The sequence below is a fragment of the Camellia sinensis genome, chromosome 10 (assembly GCF_055761805.1).
Source record: "Camellia sinensis isolate YWXY chromosome 10, ASM5576180v1, whole genome shotgun sequence".
Taxonomy (NCBI): domain Eukaryota; kingdom Viridiplantae; phylum Streptophyta; class Magnoliopsida; order Ericales; family Theaceae; genus Camellia; species Camellia sinensis.
The window spans coordinates 20,002,235-20,013,514 of NC_138970.1; positions in this window are offsets into that span (position 1 = coordinate 20,002,235).

The following is an 11,280-nucleotide window of genomic DNA, read 5'->3' on the forward strand; positions in this document are numbered from 1 at the left end:
GCTTCCCCTCTAATGCACCTTCTTCAATTGGTGCCAAGGGGTAACAAGAATCAAAAGCTAAAACTTAAAATCATGTGCATGCCTTTGTGCTGCAGCAATAGATGAACGTAAAATGGGGCTCTCATTTGAACAAATATGAATAGCATTGATAATGAAAGTAGGATAAAAGGAATGATGTTCTATTAGCAAAACCATAAGCACCATCATTCACAAGCTGCACCGCTGATTAACGTGATTCTTGGATATACCCATCAAATGTGGGCCCAAAGACTCCAAATCTTTGGCCACTTGTCATAATTTGTTTATTTATTCCTCTTTATTCTAGACAAAACAGAAGGGAATGGTCTAAAGTTTTGTACCTGTTGTCATCAAACGTAGAGCCTCAACAAAAGGTGGATGAGCACTCAATCTCATCACACTTGTTGAAAGGGTTGCTGCTTTTCTTCTTATGCCACCCAAAGGATGTTTGTGATTCTCCTGAAACATGATCCACAATGTTCTCCTGCAATGCGACAACTCTCCGGCATTTCTTGCAATGATATGCAGGACTAGAAACTATTCCTCTATTCCCAGATGTTCCTACCTCATAGGAGACCTCTTTGGTTGGAAAGTTCGGATCAGCCCCAAAATTAAGAAGTGTCTATTCTTTCTCCATTTTGATCCTCAAAAGAAATCTCTATTGATGAGAAGAAGATTACATCAATAAAGAGGAGCTTGGAGCTAGCACGAGCTCCAAGTTCCAGTTGGTGAGAAACCAACAAAGCAAAGCAAGAAAAACAAGAAGCCAACCAACAAATCAAGTGTCTATTCTTTCTCCATGATTGTAAGAATCACCTATCATCATACAGCACATCATCTTTTGAGAAAATGGAAAGCCCCCAATAAATAATATTGTATCATTACTTTCACAAATTGGGTTACAAGTAACACCCCTCTATTATCTTTGTTGAGTGTAGGGCTAAGAGGAACATGAATATTATGTTTGGTTTTGACTATTTGTCAAACATATAAAAGACATAAATTGAACAGAAATTTGAAACAAGCACCAAAAACTCATCTGACGAAAACAAAGCACAAGAGACTTCTCTCAAACCAAGACCTCCAAAAAAACAAAAAAGTCAAAATCTGTCAAACTATTTGCAAGAACAAAACCCAATCCCTAATTTCTTAAAAAAAATTCTTTTAATTTTGTAAAAGCTTAAAGATGAAGCACATTGTGTAAGATATAGATAGATAGAAAGAGTACCAAGCTTCAAGTGCCCAAGTGCGATGCACATGATTTTGGATGAGAAGGTTTGGTAGAGCCAATGCACATGGCTAGGTACTGTAGCTGGATATCATATTGCCGTGGCAAATTCTATAATACAAACTCCCAATAAAGAGATGTATTTGCTAGTTACAATTTTTGTGGTTTTAATTATGATGGATTGTGATACTTGTTATGACTTAATAATAACTCGAGATTTTAGTTATGTATCAAACAACTCATTTTGGTGTTGGTTACGATCCATTTTGATTATTATCGAAAATATTTTTGATTATACCTAAAGAGGGGCTTGATTATGATTGATTGTATATTTCTTTTTAATTATTAGAAGTGTTTTAGTTTGTGCAATCTACTTGCCATTGCTTTTCTAAACTTGTGAGTTAATTTTCCTTGAGACAGAGAGTTTTATGTAGATGCACAAATTATTTTATTCCCACCTAGTTAACGATGTCATTGTTGATTGACTTTTGTGTGTGTGTGTGTGTGAGTGAGAGAGAGAGAGAGAGAGAGAGAGTCACAAAATGAGTTTAAATAAACAATTAAAATCAATTAATTAAGCAATTGCAACACGAAATAGAAGACAAACCCCCAATACAAAAAGGAGTTAAAGAGCAACACAAAGTGACATAGAAAGAGAAAAATAGACTTGTAGATGGCGAACACAAATTGAAGAATTACACAAGGAAAACGGCCCAAACCCCTTTCTCATCTGAGCTATTGGGTACGAGCCTTAGCTTCACGGTCAATGGCCAAGGGAGGAGCGTAACCCGCGACAGTATGAACTCTCTCTCTCTCTCTCTCTCTCTCTCTCTCTCTCTCTCTCTCTCTCTCTCTCTCTCTCTCTCTCTCTCTCTCTCTCTCTCTCTCTCTCCGATTGCCCCAACATTCCTTGTATATTTTGGTTATAATCTCAAGACAAAGATATGGACTTAAAAAGAGTATCAAAATATAGTGTAAATTACACTTTGCCCCATTTTCACTTTTAAGGGCCCCATTGTTTGGGTGAAGCGATTATTATGAGTGGATTGGGTGAAGGAGATTACTAAGATGATATAAGAAAAATTGTTTTTGTTTGTGTAGTATAATTTTTCATTAGGTAGTTAGAATTAAATTTTTGAATTAAGTAATTACTCTTGTTACATAGAAGGTGATTTTGTTATTTTTGTAAAGTGATGGACAAAGTAGTCTTTTCACTTCTAATCTTATGAGATTAGATTTAAATACCACCTCTCATTGGATTGGAAGCATATAACATTTCTACTTTATTATCTTTTTAATTATGTGACAAATGCTAAAACACATACTCTTTTTATGAAAAAACACTCATACAAAATGATGTGATAATGTTATTTTCATATAAATTATTAGTGATAAAAATAGTTTTTCTTTTTTTTTTTACTTCTAATTAATAAATATAAATGTCTGCATGTATTAAATTTTTGTATACATTTGTATGACGTACGAAAATCACTACGGTGAAACAAAATGTTTGCTTCTACATATACAAAATAATAATAATAAATAAATAAATAAATGTTTTAGGTCGGTGATATCACGTTTTCCTTCAAATCTAACAGATAATAATATGGAAGAACATATCATCTAGATTGAAGAAAGAGAAGCTTTGACCGATGAAGCAATTTGTATATTTACGGTGCATGAAGGACTGCGTCATGCAAATGAAAAGGCATACACACCTAAGCTAGTTTCAATAGAGCCTTATCACCATGGTCAACCCAAACTACTTGCTATGTTAAAACGTAAAGAGCATTATTTGGAATCGCTCCTTCAACGTAACAACAATCAGAGTGTGAAGCCTTACTTAGATTGCATGAAGAAGTTAGAAAAATGAGCTCGCAAGTATTATGCAGACCTAGTTGATCACATCAACAGTGATGAATTTGTGAAAATGATGCTATATGATGCTATATGATGCTTTCTTTGTTACCAAGTTTCCTCTTGGTATGTTTGAGGTTAGACATAAACCACAAGATGTGGGTGATGAAGTCAAAGTATCATGGATGAGAAAACAAATATGCAATGACTTGGTACTCCTTGAAAACCAACTTCCATTCTTTGTTATATCTGAATTTTATTACATGAGCTACGATGTGACAATGACCCAAAATCCAAACCAAAATCATCCTGATCCTACCTCTACCCGCATCCTCATCTCCACCCTTACCCTCAAGGAGCTAGCTTTGTTAATAAAAATTTAAAAAAAATATTGACATTTCTAGAATCGATCATGGAAGTGTACCTTAAAGCGAGCATTTCCTTGACTTGGTGCATAATATTTGTCTTCCCTCTCCCTCCAAAGATAAGTCAAGTGATTGCCAAAACAAGAATCAGAGAATACCTTGTTTTAAAATCCCATGTGCAGTACTGCTCATGGGCGCAGGTGTCAAGTTTGAGGCTAAAGAGGAGCCCGGCCTCAGCATTTTGATATATGCTTCAAACGTGGTTATTTTAAAATACCTAAGTTTAAAGTCTCTAATTTGACAAAAACATTCTTCTATAACATCATTGCCTATGAAAAAATTCCTCACAAGACAAACCCAAATATTTCACCGGTTATATGTCTTTCAAGGATCAACTTATCAACACCAAAGAAGACGTGAGCCAACTTCGTTGCCATGAAGTTCTTGACAATTGACTTGGTGATGATGAAGAGGTAGCACTTCTGTTCAACAACCTAGGTAAAGGAAGAATAGTTTCGAAGCAGTTCTACTACGCTGAACAGTGCAACAAAGTGAACGCTCATTGCAAGAGATGGTGGAACAAAGTAGTAGCTTCATGGAAGTGTGACTACTTCACATATATATGGGTCACTGTTGCCACTATTGCAGCCGCTTTTCTCCTCATTCTCATTATCATACAGACTATCATTGCCCTAATTACGTTTATTATTTTGCTAGGGTCGGCCCAGAGTTTTTGGGAGCCTAAGGCAAAATAAAAACAGAGGCCTATATTTATAAAGAAAAAAAAAATCACCTTGTTTGGTACCACTATCGTTGATTGATACAAAAATAGATATAAAAATGTATTTATACAAAAAAAAAGTTACCAAAATTAGGAAAACTTTATTCAATTAAAATGTATTGAATTAATTATTGTTTATTGAATATGTTGTTTATGAGTGTGGTTGCATTTTTGTTTATTGAATATATTATGTACGAGTGATTGAGATTGAATTAATTGTTTATTACACTAAAATCTGATAAACAAAGAAGGTAAAAAAATTAAAGTAATGATAGAGACCCCACAAAACACAACCCCCACAACCCCCAAAATGATTTGGACCATTTATGTCACTGTCAGAGATAGAAAAAAAAAATTCAAACACATCACAAGTCAATACATCAGTGGAAGTCCTCCTTTGTGGAGGTCCCAAACATTTTCCAAAAAATTAGGACAAATTTATTTATTCCACTAAAATCTGATAAAAAAAGAAGGTAAAAAAAGAAGAAGAGGGGGGCCTATTTTGGGCCACTAACATTTTGAATGTGTACGTAGTGTTTCTCGTTTAAGGACCACCAACATTTTGTATATATTTTCATTTCAATTGAGCCAAACCACACCTATAAACAAATATGGGCCCAACAGAATAATTTTAGGTCCTTTAGATTGGCCCTAAAACAACAAAAATAATTTGGGTCTATTTATATTTGTAATATATTATAATATCTTTCTAAATTTGGGGGTCCTATTTTGAGCCAATTTTTTGGGGCCTAAGGCACAAGCCTTCATGGCCTTAGCCCAAGACCAGTTCTGTATTTCGCCCCCCGTTACAATATTGATCTGGTGTTGTGTGCTTAGGCCACCACCCTGTCATCCACTATTTTTATTTGAACAAAAGATTTTGCATCTACATATGTAGACAGTTTCTATGTTTGTGTTAATCTAAGTTAAAGTGAATGTGTCTTCAAAATAAGTGTAGTGGTTATTAAGTTAACCCATAACTTAAATATTAAATGAGTTATCATCTGAGTTATAGAGAGTTTCCGATTTTGAGTTATAGCGATTCCCTTTTCTGTATTCCAGACTTGGGTTTCATGGTTTAATGTTGTTGTTCATCTCTTATTCCTTTTGTTTCCATTTGGGTTTGTCTTTTGGGTTGTTGTGGTTGTGTTTGGGACAGGTTGGTTGCTTAGTTTCCAAACTTTTGTTGCCCAAAATTTTGCTCTTCTGATCGAGTGGCACTTCTTGCGCTCGAGCGGGCTTTGCAAACTCTTAGTACTTTTTGCAGGTCTGTAAAACTACTGGGCGAGTGTATTCTACGCTCGAGCAATGTTTTTTGCACTCGAGTGGGCTCAGCTCGAGCGTCCACTTCTTGTGCTCGAGCGTTGGTCTGTTGTCTGCAAAACTTTTGGATGTGTGTTTTCTATGCTCAAGCGTCACTTTTTGAGCTTGAGCGGTGATGGTCTTCCTCATTGTGCCTTAGCGCTCGAGCGTCACTTCTTGCGCTCGAGCGGAACAACTTATTGTGTCTAACGCTCGAGTGTTACTTTTTGCACTCAAGCAGACTGTGCGTATTTTAGTCCGAAAAAGTGATGAGTGATATTTTACATCACTTTTTCATATCTTTTTCTCTCTATACTTTTCAAAACCCTAGATCTAGAGCTCCTCTCTCTAAAACTCCCTCTCTCTCTCTTCATTTTTACCTAGATCCATTGAGTTCTATACCCAAGTATCTTTGAGAAAAGGGTGGAGCACGCCGAGGGCTCATTTTTTATCTGAATAGATTTGCGTTTGAGCATCTTTGAAGTGTCTCCTTTGCTTCCTTGATCTTCTAAGCTTGAGGTATGAATTTTGTACACTTTCATGTGATTTTTAGCTTAGTTACGAGTTGTTGTGTAAAAATGGTGGAATTTGAGGTTGCTATGGACAAACCTGGGGTTTGGGTATTAAATCAAAAGAGGGGTTTCTAAGGGAATGAGTTATAATTGGTTATGGGGTTGAATATAAGGCTATATTGTGGCAACATAGTTGATTTTGGCATTTGGGTTGATATTTGGAAAAGAAGAAGTTTGCCCTAAAATGTTTCAAATATTTACTTTGTATAAATAAATGGAATTTGTATCATAAATGTGAAATTGAAAGGATGTTGACATAAAGGGTGGAGAAGAATATTTATTATCACTAATCTATGGAATTTTGAATAAATTATTTGTCTTGAAATTGAATACCTATTTAGAAATATCTGTATTAGGCTATCGGTGGAGGATAGCTATGGTTGTTGTAGAAATTACATGACGATTAAGTGAATTGAAACTAATCTCTTGTTGGTTGTCATTGAATACGACCGTGTTTTAAATACATTGTATATATATGATGTTTGAGAGGAGAAAGGGGATGTACTCCATTGAATTAAGTTGGCCTGTGTGTCTAGGGTGAAAGTCCCAAAACCGCACGTATACATGGGTGTTGTTTCCTGCGGACGAAATTTCGGTAAAATGGCAAATTGAAGTGTTTGCGTGATAGTTGGGTTGATTAGAGAACCACTAAGTTATAGTCTCAGTTGAATTGTCTGGAAAATAATGAAATTGGCTCATGAGTTGAGGTGACATGAATTGACTGAAATGAATTGAAAAACAATGCATTGAGATATAAAATTTGGTACTTTATGACCTTGCGGAATATGAATGATTTGTCATAGGCATTTTATATGCATATTGTGCTTATACCTTTGTTAAGACTCATATATTGTGATAGATTATTTTTACTGGGCTTTGGTTCACCCTACTTGGGAAAAACCATTTTCAGGTGTTAGCGACATGCCTCCGCCAAGGCAATAGCTTAGGAAGAAAATGAGCTGAAGGCTTCTCTTTTTGTATCATGCTAATTGTTTTAATTCTAGCCAAGGGCTTTATATGTATTGGATTTGTGTTTATTTTGTTATAACCAAGCATAGCCTTGGAAAGATGTAAGCCATTTGGGCATGAGAATATCTGTTAACTTTCATTTCTTTATCACTTGTAACACATGCTATAGATTTAGGATGAGCCATTTATGAATGTATATCGCATGTGTCACATTTTGTATATGGACTCTGATGAATGAAAGTATATTGCTTCTATTATTCTTCCACTTATGAGTTGGGATTTATTGTATTTGTTTGGGGCGTGACAACTTGGTATCAGAGCGTACCGGGTTTGAATACTTTGGGTACGTGGAAAGTAGTTATTACCATAATGGGTTTGTCTTGCTCAGCTAAGACTTTAGTATGTATTGTATGCTTATGTGATAACATGCTTATATGACTGTATGGGTATGGGATTTAGTTCCTAAGATATTGATTGGGTCTATGGATTTGTAGAAGTCTCATTAGAAGAAGCATTTGATCACTGTTTTTTCTAATTGGAACAATGACAACGCCGCGGGACGGCCATTATCTAGGAAGAAAATTCGTATGTGTTTATGTGATTACGTGCTTATATGGAGTGAATTACTATTATCTATCGCATTAGAACGTGAGTGAGTTAGCTTCGGCAAATTTGTAAATGTGCTAATCTCTTTTGTTACCTTCATTAGGATGTCAGGACATAGACGTGATGGTGGTAGGCGTGGTAGGCCTAGAAGGCATAAGATGTCTCTATTGGATGAGATTTTGGCACAGGAGGAAGAGGTTGGTCAGGCTAATGTGGCTGAACCAATTGGTCAACAGGCCATGGGCGTTTTAGCCCGTGAAATGGTCAGAGCATTGTGGGAATCTATGGACATTCTCAAGGCTGAGAATCAAGTCTAGGCCTAAGTAGCTGAAGCAGGGCCGTCTTTCTTGAAGAGAGAGTTTTTCCGTTCAAATTCGGATGGTTTTTTGGGTGATCCCAAAGAGCCATTAAAAGCAGATGAGTGGCTAGAGCAGCTAGTAAAGATGTTCGAGATGCTTGGCATCGAGGACGATCAGCTGATGGTGACCTTGACATCTTTCCAGCTGAAGGGGGATGCAGGTCAATGGTGGAAATATGCACGTGGGGACATTGAGGTGACTTGGGAGGCATTCGTCAATGCCTTCCAGGACAAGTTTTTGCCTCCTACAATTAGAGAGAAGTTGAGAGACCAGTTCTTTAAGTTCGTGCAATTGAACACACCAGTGGCTAAGTTTGAGGCCACTTTCACTAGCTTGTCTAGGTTTGTACTTGAGCTTGTGACTACTGAGGAGTGCCGTTGCTTAGAGTTTGAGAAGAGATCGAGGACCGGGTTCATGTTCAAAGTGGTTGGACCCATGATTAGAGATTATGGGCTCCTTGTGGAGGCGACGGTCCATCTTGAGACCATTATGCTGATGGAGGAAGAACGAATGAGAGGCTCCAGGAGGAGTCAGGACAGTCAGGGGGACAGTAAGAGACAAAGGGGTTCTAACCCCCAGTCATCCCAAGGAGCTCAGTCGAGGTTCACTTTTCTAGTACTGAGTTCGGGTTCTGGAAGGGGTGGTCAGGGAGATGTTACTTATTATAAATGTAGTCAGTTGGGTCACAAGTCTCCAACTTGCTCGCAGAGAGGATGAGGGCAACAGTTCGCATCATCTTCGGCTTGTTCAAAGGGCCAGAGTCAGGGGAGAGGGCAGCCGCTCACTTGTTATCAGTGTGGGTAGGCAGGGCATTTGAAGAGATTTTGCCCACAGTTGGGTGGCACACCTGCTGTGTCTGGTTCGAGGCAGGCATAGAGCCACTAGCCTACACAATCAACATAGGCCTCGAGGGCCAATCAGGGAGCCTTTTTGGCTCAGTCAATACATTAGGCTTATGCTCCGAGGGGTGAGCAAGTGGAGTAGAGACCTACGGGCGTGTGTATGCTGTTACCGCACCGGATCTAGTACCAGCGCCTTCTGTTGTGAGAGGTATCTTCTTGTTTTGCAATTTAGTTGCTAATGTGTTGATTGATACGGGTACATCTCATTCATTTATCTTATCTGCATTTGCATCAATTTTGGGGTTAGAGTTGGCTCCGTTAGCATCTTTTATTTGTGTTGAGTCACCTATTGGTGGTGAGGTTATTTTGAGGCAGGGGTGTCAGGATTATGATATAGAGGTTGCCGGTCGCTGACTTCCTTTTGTATTTATGTTGATGGATATGTCTAGTTTTGATAATATTTTGGGTATGGACTGGTTATCGTCATATTGGGCTATTATAGATTGCTATCGTCAGAAGGTTACTGTATGTACCCTAAGCAGAGAATATTTCTATTTCTTGGGAGATCGGGTGGATAGAGTCTTATCATCGGTATATGATCCGTGTGGGTGGAGCGAACTTAGTTGCCTTCTTGCAAGCTTCTTGAATGGTAAGTGTGATGAAGTCTGGGTTTAGTTGCCAAGGGTGGTTTATGAATACCCCGATGTCTTTTCTGAGGATCTTACTAGTTTACCACCTCATCGAGAGATCGAGTTCTCTATTGATTTAGTGCTTGGCACGACACTGGTTTCTATGGCACCGTATAGATTTGCTCCTGCTGAATTGAGTGAGTTGAAGATTCAACTCCAAGAATTGTTAGATAAGAGTTTTATTTGCCCTAGTATTTCACCTTGGGGATCACCGGCTCTCTTTGCTAAAAAGAAAGATGGAGCGTTGCAACTTTGTATCGATTACCAGAAGTTGAACCGGGTAACTGTTAAGAACAAGTACCTAATGTCTCAAATAGATGATTTGTTTGATCAATTGAAGGGGTCTTGTTGCTTCTCCAAGATAGACTTGAGATTGGGTTATCATCAGTTGAGAGTGAGGGATGAGGACATTCCGAAGACGACATTCCGTACACGGTATGGTCGTTATGAGTTCTTAGTGATGCCTTTTGGGCTGACCAATGCACCAGCTATGTTTATGGATTTGATGAACCAGATCTTCCGTGAGTTCCTAGATCGTTTTGTGTTTGTCTTTGTGGATGACATCTTGATTTACTCACCCTCTGAGGAGGAGCATGAGGAACACTTATGGGTGGTGCTTGAGCTACTTAGAGCCCACCAATTGTATGCTAAGTTCGGGAAATACGAATTTTGGTTGAGGAAAGTTAGGTTCTTAGGCCATGTGATATCCGGGGAAGGGTTGATTATAGATTCATCCAAGATAGAGGCCGTGCAAGATTAGGCACAACCTAAGAATGCTTTTGAGATTCTTAGTTTCTTGGGGTTGGCCGAGTATTACCGTCGGTTTGTGAATGATTTCTCCAGACTAGCCTCACCACTGACTAGATTGACGAGGAAAGGGATCCAATTTGTGTAGAGTGAGACTTGTGAGAAGTCATTTCAAGAGCTTAAAGTTAGACTTACCACTGCTCCAGTCTTGATTATTCTGGAGAGGGGTTTGGGTTATTTGGTGTATTGTGATGCCTCACAGGAAAGTTTGGGTTGTGTTTTAATGCAAGTGGGGAAGGTAGTAGCCTATGGCTCACGGCAGTTGAAAACACATGAGAGGAACTATGCTACTCATGATCTAGAGTTAGCGGTGGTGATATTCGCCTTGAAAATTTGGAGGCACTATTTATATGGCGAGAAATTTGAGGTGTTTTCTGACCACAAGAGTCTGAAGTATTTGTTTACACAGAAAGACTTGAATTTAAGACAGAGGAGGTGGATGGAGTTCATAGAGGATTATGACTTTGAGTTGCATTATCACCCAGGAAAGGCCAACGTTATGGCTGACACCTTTAGTAGGAAATCAATTAGTAGTGTAGCTTGTATAGCCATCCGGAAATAAGAGATGTTGGGTACTCTTGGTGAGTTTGACTTGCATCTTGGTGAGTCTGTGGAGTCTGCAGCCTTGTTTACGGTGGTTGCACAACCTACACTTGTGAACCGAGTGTTAGAAGCGCAGAAGAATGATCTTGAGGTAGAAACCCTCCGAGAGCAGATTTCCAGTGGAAAGGTAGAAAAGGGCCTAAACGTGTATTCTGACTCGAGTGTTAGACACCTTAACTGTCTCTTTGTGTTGGAGTCTTGCCGGGAGGAAGTACTCTGAGAGTTTCACCATTCACTCTTTGCGGTGCATCCGGGAGCCACAAAGATATATAACGACCTGAG